The following is a 13,273-nucleotide window of genomic DNA, read 5'->3' on the forward strand; positions in this document are numbered from 1 at the left end:
GAGATGCCCTTGCAGCCTCAGGGAGGCAGAGGGAAATAATGACTAAACCCCCGCCCGGTGCTCGGCGACGGGCTAAGTCCTCAGCTCCGCAAACTTCCCATCCTTCACCTCTGTGAGGTTCCGCCTCTCCCTCCTCCCTCTTGTTTTATTCACAATAAAGCATTTTCGTCATTTCCCCTCCCGGATTTCTATAACCTCAGTTGCACTCGTCCAGGGCTTCGGTTCAGACGGGGAGTTTAACCTCCCCAGTCTTCCCAGGGTGGAAAAAATGGTGTTCAGCAAAAAAACACAGGCGTGCTGACTGCGGGAGAGTCTGGCGGGGAAGGGAAGGGAGCGGCACAACAGTGATTGCTGGACTCCTCCTGCGAGGACCAGAAATCCCCTGACTAGCTCAACCTCTCTGATCCAGCAAGGTTAAAAGCCAGAGAGGGCAGCTCTCTGCAGGCGAGGTGCGAAGCCCCAGAATATTTTTCCAAGGCTCCCAGGGTGGGCTTGAGGACAAGGCTGCTGTGGAGTTGGTAGAAGACACGACTGCTCGCACATTGAGGCAGACTTTCTAGCTCGCACTCATTCTTGCCCGCTACCTGGCCCTGCTGTGCTCTGCAGTGCCCAGTTCTCATGAAGGGTGCTTTCCTCTCCTCTGACTCCCCGGGCGCCGTCGGGGATGAGAAACTCCTTCTTCCACGTCTGACGCGGTGTCATCTTCTCATTGAGTGAAAAGATTGCTCGGGGAGAAAGATAAACCCGCTCTTCCCCTCCCCATCAGCAAGCCCCAGACGTTCCGTGGCGCTCCATGCGAGCACACTAATCTCCTTTATTAAAACAGTGATAGAGTAGCTGAGCCGCCTCTCGCACCCGAGGGGCGGCCGGAGTTCCCCCAGCTCAGCTATTGACACAACGCGCCGTTTATTTAGACAATATGCATTTAATTTAATGCACTCGAGAATGGGCGGGCGGGGCGGGGAGGGGGTGAAGCAAAAATACAGAAAGCTGCGCGGAGCTGCGGAGAGCTTTGCCAAATCTTCTGTCTGGTTCCTAGAATCCAGCAGACAGCGAACGGAGTAATTTTCAGATTTGAGGGCGAGGAGCCGGTGATGAATCCCCGGGGCTGCGCCCGGCGGTGCCGCTGCCGCGGCCGGCGGAGCGTGGCCGGGCTCCAGCCCCAGGGCGCTGTCCATGGTGGTGCGGCCCCGGCCGAGCGCCGCCGCTCCGCTGCCGCCGGACACCCGACCCGGCACCGGCACCGGCACGGGCTCCCTGCCCCTGCGCTCGCCACCGGCGCAGCGAGCCAGCCCCCCTGGGCCGCTCTGACACCGAGCCGCCGCCTGACTCCCAGCCTGTAGGGGAGAAACTCGAAGGGAGCAGGCAGCTGGTTTAGCCCCCGCTGAAGGGACGCTCGCAGACAGACCCCCTCCAAGTGCTCATGGCACTGGAAATGCTGGCAGCCACCACGCTTTCGATGGCACGTGTATTTCGTTTAGTGCTCTGAAACCTTGAGCTCTTATGTTGCCTCTCTGTCTACGTCTGTAGAAATAACTACAAATAATAACTACGTTCAGTTTGAAATAGCTCTTAGCATAGATTGAACTTTTTTTTTCTCCTTTTTTTTTCTTTTACCGAATATCTATCAAATACCAACAGGAAGAAACATGTCTGGTCTATTTAACTTACACAAAACTAATACCAAGCCGGGCTGGCTGGAGAACAAGAATTCAATTTAAAGAAGGGGGGAGGAAGATTTGCAATTTGTTTTTGTGCTATGTTGGAACAAAATCCATCCCTTTAGACACTTTTCTGAGATGAGACAGACTCACCTCCTGCCTTGAAATAGCTTAGTGGTTGATGTACTCATCTGGGATGTGGGACACCAGAGGTCAAGTCCTTTCCTTCTCTGATTCAGAGTCCCAGTCCCTGGACTCTCAGTTCCTTTCAGTTCCCTCCCATCCCAGACCTTAAAACCTTTCCGATTACATTTGTGATGAATTGATATTTTTCAATGGGTGAAAACCAAATGTTTAGTAAAGGAAAAAATCCCATCTAACAGTTATTCTGAGCAGTTGTTCTGGGATTTTTTGGTTAAACAAGAAGTCCAGGCAACATGCTGTATTTTTGCTTCATGCAACAATGGAAGGGAATTGAAAGCTGAGAAAAGAAGGGGTGAGCTAGGAAAAAGGAACAAGTCTCCTTCTCTGGTGGCACACAGGGCTGGTGTGGTGAAGATACTTTCTTTATCTTCATCTTTGCAAATTATTTGGACAAAAAGACTCTGTCCTTCCCCATAGCCACACAGGGCTAGTACACTTGGGGTGTGCTTTCCTTGGATATGGTTTTGCTTGATCTCTTCTATTCCTTTAGCTTATGGAACACAAGAGAATGTTGTAGTTTGGATCATCCAGTCTCATTTGACTTCCCATCTAAGAAGACAGGATGCCTTTCCACACTGATGGAAAGAACAAGTTCGTGTGAAGCCTGAAGCCTGTGATTTTGAGCACAAAGGCACCGTAACAAGCTCTACCTTGAGCATAGCCTTTATTAGCCAACATTCCTGAAGTACATATCTTTGTTTTATGCATTTTGATTTTGTTAATCTAATTATTTTTGGTAATCTCCAGTCTGCCTTCCAGGAACTTTGCTGCTTCTTGCTGTTTGTTTTAAAAAGTAGGGATGACTGGAACTGTTACGTGCATCCTCTGCTTTGACTCAGATGTGCTTTGTTCCTTCCTTTATTCCTATGTGAGTAAAATGATCCTGTATTCTCTTCTTTCATACCACATTAATTATCCACTTTCACATTCCCAACTCCCAGTGAACAAACTGCATCTTTAAACTCTTCCCAGAAGAGGTGGGATCCGGTCCAGCTCTCACTGAAGCCAGACTGCTTCTCTTCGTTCACTTCATTTGGATGGTGGTCAGCATCTTATATGGTCACCCCTTCTCTAAATATGGAATGTCCTTGAATCTCGCCGTGTGGTTTCTTTTCCAGACATGATGTCCCATAGGTTGTGAACCCTAGGCTGCAATAAGCAAAGTGGAATGACCACCTCACTTGCTTTAATCAGGCCTTGCATAGTGAAATGTAGCCTGGAGAGTTGCCCGTGACACAATACATAATCAACTTGGACAGCAGGAGATGTGAGCAAGCACATTTTTTAGGAGTTTCAATTACCCCTTGAAGGTTAGGGTTCTAAATTTACTAGATTATCAAATTTGAAATGCAATTAACCTGAAGAAATAAATAAGGATAAACTATAAAAGTTATTTGCTATTATTTCTTTATCCCAAAGTAGGGAAAATGTTTCTTATAACAACTTGCCTTACACTGAGATTAAGTTAATTGCTCCTTCACCTCCAGATTTCATCTCACTTATAACCAGAAATATTACTCTGTGTGTTTGGTCTGACCTAGAAATGGTCCTCTCTAAAATCTGTTTTCTGTTTGTTAGGAATTTAGACTACTTTATTTTTGCCAGATGCTTGAAGCAATTTCAGTGGCTGCAGGAGATGGAAGTGTAAAGGTGCCCAAAAGAGTTTTGGCTCTGGGCAGGACTGGACATTTACAGGTAGACTTCCTGGGTTGTGCTGCTCTTATTGATTTTCCAAGCCCTTGAGGTACCTTGAGTCTACCCCGAGTTCTGGAGCTGGCAGGTGAGGGAGTGACACCTGGGAGTTTTCCGAGAGCAGCCCGGATGACTCAGGGCTCCACTCAACACATGTGGGAACAAAGCAAGCTATACTTAGTGCAGCCCGAGGACAGCTTCAGCAGGGAGCTGGAGGTGGCTGTGCTGGCAGGAACTGAGATCCAAGGTTGTAATACGCACCTTGACATAAGCAGGCCGTAGTCATCGCTCCAACCTGCGGATCAGGGTAACAGCAAGGGCTTGGCTTCTATTGTATTGGAAATATTTGGGTTTCTCAATTGCTTTGTAGGCTACCAGGTTAGAAACCCCATCTTCAAGTGGTTTTCCCATCTTTGTCCTGTGGAAGTGTTGCACTTGCTGTCTGACTAACTTGGATTGCTCTCCTGAATAAGCCCTGTCTCTGCAGCAGAGCAAGGAGGCCTAAAGGAATGAGAGGTCTCTGCTTCACGATGCTTTTGGCAAAGGGCTGTAGCTGGGCATGGAAATGTGATGAGCTCCTTGCTTCAGCTCTGAGGGATGTATCAGTTTTGAAATGGTGTGTACACACAGACAGAAAAGGCTCTTCTTTCCACAAAGAGTTAATTCATTCAGGGTGTGTGCTTATTCCAGTCCTTTTCAGAGAATCTTAATTGCAGAAATTCCTCACATGTGCTCAGACCCAGCAGAGCTCCCTCTCACTTTCTTGCGTTCTATCTTTGAAAGCACAGCACTGAAACTCCTACGTGAACCTTGTGCCAAGAGCAGTGGACCAGAAAAAAATGACATTAAATTTGAGGGATCCCGTTTGTGTAAAGAGCTTGCAGGACTCAGGGAGAAGGATGCCAGATCTCATTACATCTGTATGGTTTTTCATTAACCATCCGTGGAGTCACAGGAATGAATAGGGAAAAATTGTGCCACAGGTGGTGAAGCTTCTCAAATGGTTGTTTATCACTGACTATCCCTGGGATGCCTTTGTCCTCTTTTCATCAAATATCACTATTTTTGCAGTACCAGGCTGAAAGGTAATCAGTGATAAGAAAGGCCTGTCCTGTCACAAAGGCAGGGTTTGTTAGACTCATCACTTCTGTCATTGCAGTCAGGCTCTTTGAGGGCACACTCATAAACTCCTTTCATGAAGCCAACCAGAATAAAGGGCTGGGTCTGTGTGTGGGAGGAAGGGAAGCAAGCTTTATTTCAGTGACTCCAGTCAGAAATATCAGCAAGCCACGCTGTGAAGGCCACCTGCATGCTGTACAATCTGTCTTCCCAAGAGCTTCAGAGCAGGTGGTTTTTAATCAAGGTCTCCAGGTGCTTGTTTGTGAAATGCTTTGTTTCGAGGGACACATGCGCAGTCTGAGGAGGAGGGTGGTATCTTTGCAGACCTCTGGAATCCTGTACTCATTAGTAACTAGTGATGATGTGCTTGTCAACACCTATAGGAAAGCCAATTTGTACTAAATTATTTAAACCTTACTCAAACAATGATGATCTTATTTGAGCTGCAGGTGCTCAGCTTCAGGCTCAGGCTTGTGTAAGCTGTTTACTTGTTATGCCTCAAAATACATTTACTGACAAAAAAGAAAAAAAGTGCGGGTAAGAATGCACAAAACCTTTGTTAAATTTTAGGGCCTTTTCCCATAAACACACAAAAGCTGAACTAAAACAGTCTTGTTAAGTTTTGCCAAGCCTCTGAGATCCCCTGTATATTCCATGGAGTTTTGCACAATAGAAAACATCTCCAGGCTGCCAGTGAGCCAAAGGACTCTGCTGCACTCGGTGCTGTGTGGATTCCTGTGCTACAAAAATACCTTAACAACCTTAACAACCCACTTTAAGGACAAGTTGCAACAGGGCAACAAAACAAGCAAAAAGGGGTAACAATAATCCCAAATCCATTTCAGTTAGCTTTGTATCAGCCCAGCCTGCTGCTTGTAAGTCAAGGCAGGTAAAGCTTCAGGTGAAATTTAAAGGTGTGCAAGGAAATGGTTTACTAGTATAAGGGATACAAGGATTGATGTGGATGACCAGACAGGGAAAGTGGGAAGTACTACTAGTGTGAACACGGGAATATAGAAAGAGCTGAACAGCCAGGAAAGGACAAGTTCAGTTGTGAAAGGACCTAAAAAGAGGGATAAAAGGTAGTTTGTTTTTTATTTGGGTTTGTTTATTTGTTGTTTGTTTGGGGGTGGTTTATTTGTTTGTTTGCCATTTTAGGAAAGAAGGGGGAGGAAGCAGAAGGCTGTGAATGATATAAGTTGCAGGACTGAAACTACAAGGAAAGAGGATGATTTGGACAATTCCTTTAACAGACCACGTGATAAATAATTTGCAGTGGCTGAGGATTAAGATTCATATGTGAAGCACCCTGGTGAAAGCTTTTGTATTCAAGAAATCTTCTGAAGATGTTGAAAGACGAAAATACTTGAGTGCAGAAAAAGTGCTGGAAGAAAAAAAATGTTTCAACCCTGCCTTTCCCCACCATCAAAATGAAAGTCCAGAACCATGACCCAAGAGACTGCATGTTTGATAAGACTCTTATCAACAGGGAGAAAGAATAAAAATAGTGTGTGGATTTGGAGCTCAGCTGAGATCTTAACCATGTTAAGCTAAAGTTCAATACCATACAAGTGAGAGATGGAATGAAGGATGGAACTGGATGGAGGCAGTTTCATGTATCATCATTCTAAGGGCAGTTTGAGAGTGAATTAAGGTTCTGTGTTCTGTGCCTTGTACTGTGGGTCTCAGTCCACTGTGAAGTTTTATCTCTTATCACAATGCAAACACACAACAATCACAAAGGAAGGGTTAACGACAGCACAGTGTAAAGCCCAAAGAAAGGAAAGGGGGAAAGGAGGAAAGATCATCTGGATATGGTTCTAAATGGTCAAGTATAGGAATGTAATGAAACTCTGTGCCCAGTGCAAAGTGAAATTTAAACAGGGTGTTGCTGAATAGAAGAAATGAGCACTTTATGAGGATGTGGATGGAGGAGGAGATTTGGGACTTAGCCAAGAGAAAGAGGTTGGAAACTTATCTGAGAGCTGCATTAGCCAAAAGAAGAGGCTAGAAGTCAAACCAGAGACAGCTGTGAATAATATTAGTGAGAAGAATTCTAAGGCTTGGTTTTTTTTTCCTTTGGTGTTGCAAAAATCACACAACCTTCTTTGAGGGGGGAAAGAGAATGGGAATGTTGTCAAATGTGGGTTGCTCAAAGACAGGAAGAACTACAACATGTTTAAAACAACGTTGTGACTTTCTCTGTCTTATTTCATCCCATTGGTGTAGGACAGAAATATTTTGCCAAGTGCAGAGTTCACAGGTAAGTCATTCTGCTGGAACCGTAACTCTTATATGAACCTCAGTAACTTCAGCTGGGTTACAACACAGCATATTTGAGTCTTCCTGTTCATGAACTTTCACCTTAGTATGAAAAATAGGTATTTTCTCTTTTTTTTTTTAATCTCTCAAGTCTGTCATTGCCCTTTTTGGATGTCTCTCTTTTGTAGTAAGTTTACCTCCCACACTTGGTTTATACCCTGATTCCCGAGATTTTCTGCGCTGGCTCTTTTATTTTTGTGTACAGTTCAATCACACCTCTCTGTTATCAGAGCTATTTTAGAAACATCTCAAGTTTTACATAACCTGCTTAAGTAACTCACACAGAAGGTACCAAGTCTTTCAAGTTTCTCCAAAGAACCAAACCACGTCAGCCAGTTCACTGACCTGAAACCATTCCCTCAAATCCCAGTTAAAGGTGATTGCTTAACCCACCCTCAGTACAGGAAGGTTCCCTAAGAATATTGGCATGGGGACATAGATGAAGTTTTTCTGCATTTCTATCATTGCTTCCAGGGCCTTGCTGGAAGCACATTATAAATAATGTAATCACACCTTTAAGACCAAAAATTTCCGTGTACAAAGTTCCGTGAAATCAGTGCTCTGTGAAGGAATACTGGGATTTTTCCCCAGCCTCTGTCACAGAAGTTTCACTATAGGTTTCATGATCTTCCATCAAGTCATGTGAACACATGTGTGCTTGGTCATAAAAAACCCACAATTTTGATGTATTTATGTTTTCTTGTTAATTTTGCTCTATTTTCCATGCTACTAGGTTTTTTGTTCTATTTATACCACCACAGAACAGATAAGCTCTATTTTCCATGATGTGAGAAAGACAATGAATGACTGTTTACTGAAATGAGCAGTAACAGTGGAGTTGGCCTTACTGGAATAAAAAATTAAATTATGTATTTTATGTGGAAGATTAACAAAACCAATCTGAACTTCAGTCTCTGCTTTACTTCTAAAGTTCTCTGTCTCCCCAAGTGTGCTACAGCACAGACAGCATTATCATAGCTCTGTGATTGGAAACAGTTTTTCCCAAGACTTTTTTTTTATTTTAGCAGTTGAAATCTGGTTTTATTTATCATCTATAAAAGCTCATTTCTGTAATGGGGGCTGTTTTAAAGCATGAAGCTGTGTCTACTTAAGTCCTGAAAGATAAATAATTTAATTATTACTTATAACATTGTCAACAAGTTGATTATTTAATCAAAACAGCTATTTAGTAATCATAGGCAATATAGCCAGGGTCACAGTAAGGTACAGCAAATTCTTAGCTATAAAGAAAGAAGTCTATTGAGTTGGTTTCTTTGCTAATCAGAAGCATGGCAAATGTTCAGGCTCAGGAAGTTCATTTAGGTTACAACAAGGCAACAGTATATGGATATATTGTTCCGTTTAATTTTTTTTTTCCACAAGCAATAACAGAATCCTCAGTCACAGTATGACAGAATAAGAGGGAGGATGAGAGAAAATGACTGTACAAATGCCTGCAACCAGAAATCAATTCATTATTAGAATTTATGAATTTAGAAGTGAAGAATATATTTTTTCTACGATTTCTATGTGACTACCCTTTTGCAAAGTAATGTAAAGTGTTTGGAGATGTATCGTTTGAGCTGCTGACATAATTAATGATTTCATTAAGAGCATGAAAGGAGGCTCTTGTATTTCTCTGGCATTAGCAAGCCAAGTTCGTGTCCGAACTCTAATAACCAAAGTCGCTTTTGCCGATCGAGACTGTTGGTCCTCTTGTTGCAAAATAAAAATTTGAAAGCCAAATATTATACTGGGCTGAGATACTTCCCAACATGTCAGGAGTGTGACATGTTTTAAATATGAGCAGCTACTATAGATTACAGGCTGGCAGAAAACTTCCCAACATTTCAAACAACAATGTAAATGGGAAGATCATAAACAAGGTCTGCTTCCAGAAATTCAAAGGAAACCAATTTAAAAATTAGCACTTATCACTCCCAGTTTTCATATAGAATCCTTGCTTAGGTAGTCTGCACCCCGGAAGTAATGCTGATCCTTGAAAATCTATGGCAATCCTAAGAAAACTGCAGTAGGATTTGTTAGGAATGTACTATGAGTTTGGGACAGTGCCCTTTCAGTTATGGCCTGACCGGCGTTTCGTCTCACGAGACTCAGGCTAACATCCTGTGTAAGATTACATTAATTCAGTTTCTTCACCTTGATACCTAATGAACAACAAAGATACAGCTGCTACAAAATCCATACTTTGAAGGAAAGGGGAGAAGAGGAACAAAAAGTGTGCTGGAAGCCAGATTTGTGCACGGGACCCACAAAAAAACAAAGCACATTGGGAGCACAAATAGGCCAGGAGAGGGAGACTCATGTGCTCAAGGCAAGGAAAGGCTGCTGAGCTGTTCTGGTTCAGAACCAGGCACAGCAGGGGCCAAAATATTAAAAGGTCTGGACATGTGTAAGGATTGAAAGGCATTGCAGGACTCCATGGAAAAATTCTGATGCTCGCCTGCCCTCAGCCAGTGTTAGCTTCTTCAGTGAACATGGAAATCACACAATCCCTGCACCAGTCTGTGCCATATATTCCTCAATTTTATAAAGACACGACTCTTTGATTACGTTATGGTGATGAAATCAATGCTAGGAACTACACCAAGCCTAGGCCTGCCAGTACTCCTTTTAAAATGAGCATTCACAAGCTAAAACAGGAGCACGACCCAAAAGCAAGTGAACTGTGAGACTGGGTAGAGATTAAGGGGAAAAATGACCCTGTCTGAAATGTATTGCACTGGTTTCATGTTAACATGTATGCTCCCTTCATCTCTGCACTGACTGGTGAGTGTTATATTTCCATGAAAATAAAAGGCACATGTGGTAGTTCTCTGTGTATGTGCATTATTTCGTAGGTAGGACCTACATCTACACACAGGCCTTGACATCTAAAGGCTTCCAAGAGCCTAAAAATCACCATATTAAATCAGAATCAAGGGGCAGCTAACCCTTTGGATTGCCTGTGGCAGGGGCCAGCAGCAGACACAGACATTTATATAAAGTGAATCATCTCCCAGTTAAATTCTTCTGTCTTTCAATAATTGCTGATTTAGAGAGGGACTGGTAGAGGCATTGCACCACCAATAAAACTTATTCTTCCTGAGTTTACTCAAACCTTTTCTAGGCTTGGTTAAAGTGCTGGCCTCCACAACATCCTGTGGTTGACTTCCACAGTTTAATTACTATGTAGTGCGAAAAAGTACTTCCTTTTGTTTGTTTTTCATATAGAGGGAACTGAATTCTCCCTCATTTTTTATGTCATGAGAAAAAGGGAATAGTAATTTTCTGCTCATCTTCTCTTTGCCATTCAGAATTTTGTGGGCACTTTCCTTATATTTCTCTTCTGTCATCTCTTTTTCCAGCAGGGAAGTTGTAGTCCATTTCCTTTCTCTTCCTGTGCAAGCCTTTCTTCAACTTAAGCTGTTTTTCTCAGCATAGTTATGCCCTGGATCTTTTCCATGTCTACTGTGCCATTATTGACAAAGGAAGATCAGAATTAGGAAATTATTCAAAAGAGTGCAAACACACCATGCAAGAATACACAGAACTCAGCTTGCTTTTCCTCACACTTTCATAGGATTTAATTTCCGTGGCAATGTCCAGCTACTCGCTGCTGTTCTGCAGGTTTTGTGTGCAGCTTTAGTGCTTCTGGTCCTGAATGGTTTCTGCATATTCTGTCCCATGGCAGTATTTATAAATAAAATCTCGAATTGCTTTTGCCCTCCAAGCAATCCAAAGAGAAGACAAATATGGATTTTTTCTTTTTTGCCTGTTAGATCCAAATAAGGGAAGGAAAAGGAAATGTGTAAAATGTCTGCAAATTCCTCATGCAATTTTCAAAGCTCTAGGCGGACGGCTGTCAGGCATTACCTTCAGAAAGGAACTTAGATTCCAAAATCTATGTTTACTCACTTTTCCTTGGAAGTCCTGTTTTTAAAAGCCTGTCTTTCAGCTTTTGCTTGGTTGTGTGGTTGCATGTATATGTGTGTGTTAGTGTGTGTGTGTGTGTGTGTGTGTGTGTGTGTGAGCTCATTCGCTTTGTGCTGGGGTTAATAAGATATGAGGTCATTCTTCCTTGAGAAAGGGTTTTGTGGTCTGTCTAGAGGAAAAAAAAAAGCCATGTTCAGCATTTTAAGTTGTGTTTTGCTGAGGGAAAGCTCAACTTTCTTGAGAAGCCCACTTCTCCCAGAGAGATCTGGGCCTGGAATGGGGTGCTGTGCTTAAGGGTGCTGAGTCCTAATCCTCTGCATTTATGGGACTGTTACATAGGCAAAGGAAATGTGATTTGTCATATATACATGGGTCTAGATGGGCTGTGCTTTATATGTAATAGAAAAAAAGATGTTCATTATGTATTTTGCATGTGTATAATATATATAGGAATATGTGTACATATGCTTATTCTTGATACATACATTATATATATATTTATATATAGCTCTATCTATTTGCAAACAATAGTAAGTCTGGGGAGTAACAGGAAACCCTTCCATCTAGGAGGGCCCTCTTGGAGGTAAACAACCAAGGCATGGTGTTTATGCTCACTCCACTTTCGAGAACCTGACAGAATTTCACATATTGCTCAATTTATGTTATGCTTTTATTCCCAGTTTCTGTCTCCATAGGGTGAAAATCAGTTCCACCACCTCTGTGAGATGCCCTTTGAAATCTGTAGCTATAGCTGCAGCTACAATGCTATTATTTGATGCCATTATTCACATAGCAGGAGACTCAGGAACCTTTCCATGCGTCCACGTGCAAAAGGTACAGTTTTGGTTGTGATTTTTAGCTGTGTGAGTGCAAGACCTTCCTTGGAATAGATGGGAGGCATAAGAGTTGAGAGCGCAGATATACATAAATGAGATTTGCTCAGATTGAAACTCAGCTAGGGAGGAAATCCTCTAGTGGTAGAAAGTGAGCACAGGGTGTTTCTTCCTGAAGTGGATTGGTTTGGGAAAGTTTTAAGCAACTGAAAATCAAAGATTAAAAATGTGTAGAGAAGGAAAGGGCCCAGGACTGATCTGGGTAGTGAGAAAGGGCTGGCAAAGGGTTATGAAACCTCATGTCTGGGACTGCATCTTGTGGTAGGGAAGCATTTACCACAGCAACCAATGTGTACTGGAGGGAGTTGAAAGTCCTTTCTCTCAGTCAATTCACTTGAAATGAACTTTTATGATCCGAAATGCTAAACTGTACTTGTGTAAACTGCACGTCTGCACCTAGAAAGCATCCACTGTGAGGTTTTCCTGGTTTCTCCCAGGGTACCACACACCTAGCAGTGCACAGCACTGGTGAGTGAGAAGATTAACAGGTGTGACTGTAATGTAGGATTAAATAATAAAATCTTAAAACCAAACTGGCATTTAATGGCAAAGCAGACTGATGGGAAAATAAATCTATTTTTACCATATTTTTCTCAGCACCATCAGGCCCTGACTACGTGCCTCTTTCCATTTGCTCTGACTTCAGAGCTGGGCTGCAGTTGCAGCAAGCTCCTTTTCAGTTGACACATCCAAAAAGAAACACCTCATGCAACCACACGCTGAGTCAGTGCTAGCTTTAATGGGAAAATAGTAGTTGATGCCCTTTAGGTATTCAAACAATAGCTGAAGTATTAATCATTCTCCTTTTAATGCAGACATGAACAAGCCTTTTCCTTAAAGTTAAATGTATTTATTTGAGCATTATTTCCATGTCATTACTGACTCAGTTCTCCCTCTATGCTCTGACTGCTAAATGGAAAGTAGGAAACTATTAATTTAAATCATAAAAATTACTGTCTTGTTAGGTTGTGCAACTGTGATTAATGGGTGTTCTAACGAAGTGTGTGCAGGTTTTAAAAAATTTTGTTGTACACAATTCTATAAGAATTATATTATATATTCTATTCTTGAAGAATAATTTTGTAGGAACACCTGTAGGAACCTGTAGGAACACCTACACCTTACAATGATTTTTCCTCTTTATGGAACACCATCCTTCTAGGGCCTTCCCAAATACCATACAGACTTAAAACATAACTTGGAGATCTCAGCATGAGTTTGCTTTAAAGCCCAAGGAATGAATTCCATAGAGGTGTTAACGTTATTCAAAAATTGATTGAAAGAATCTTAGGATGGAAAGATGGCTCTACATACCCTCTAGATACTATATATTCATTAATAAAATGGGATGGTATCAAGAAGTGTTTCAACACTGCATGTCAGTACTCAATAATATTTCATGAAAATGCACACAGGAAGAGAACATAACACCCTTCAAAAGCTGCA

The sequence above is a fragment of the Corvus moneduloides genome, chromosome 4 (assembly GCF_009650955.1).
Source record: "Corvus moneduloides isolate bCorMon1 chromosome 4, bCorMon1.pri, whole genome shotgun sequence".
Classification (NCBI taxonomy): domain Eukaryota; kingdom Metazoa; phylum Chordata; class Aves; order Passeriformes; family Corvidae; genus Corvus; species Corvus moneduloides.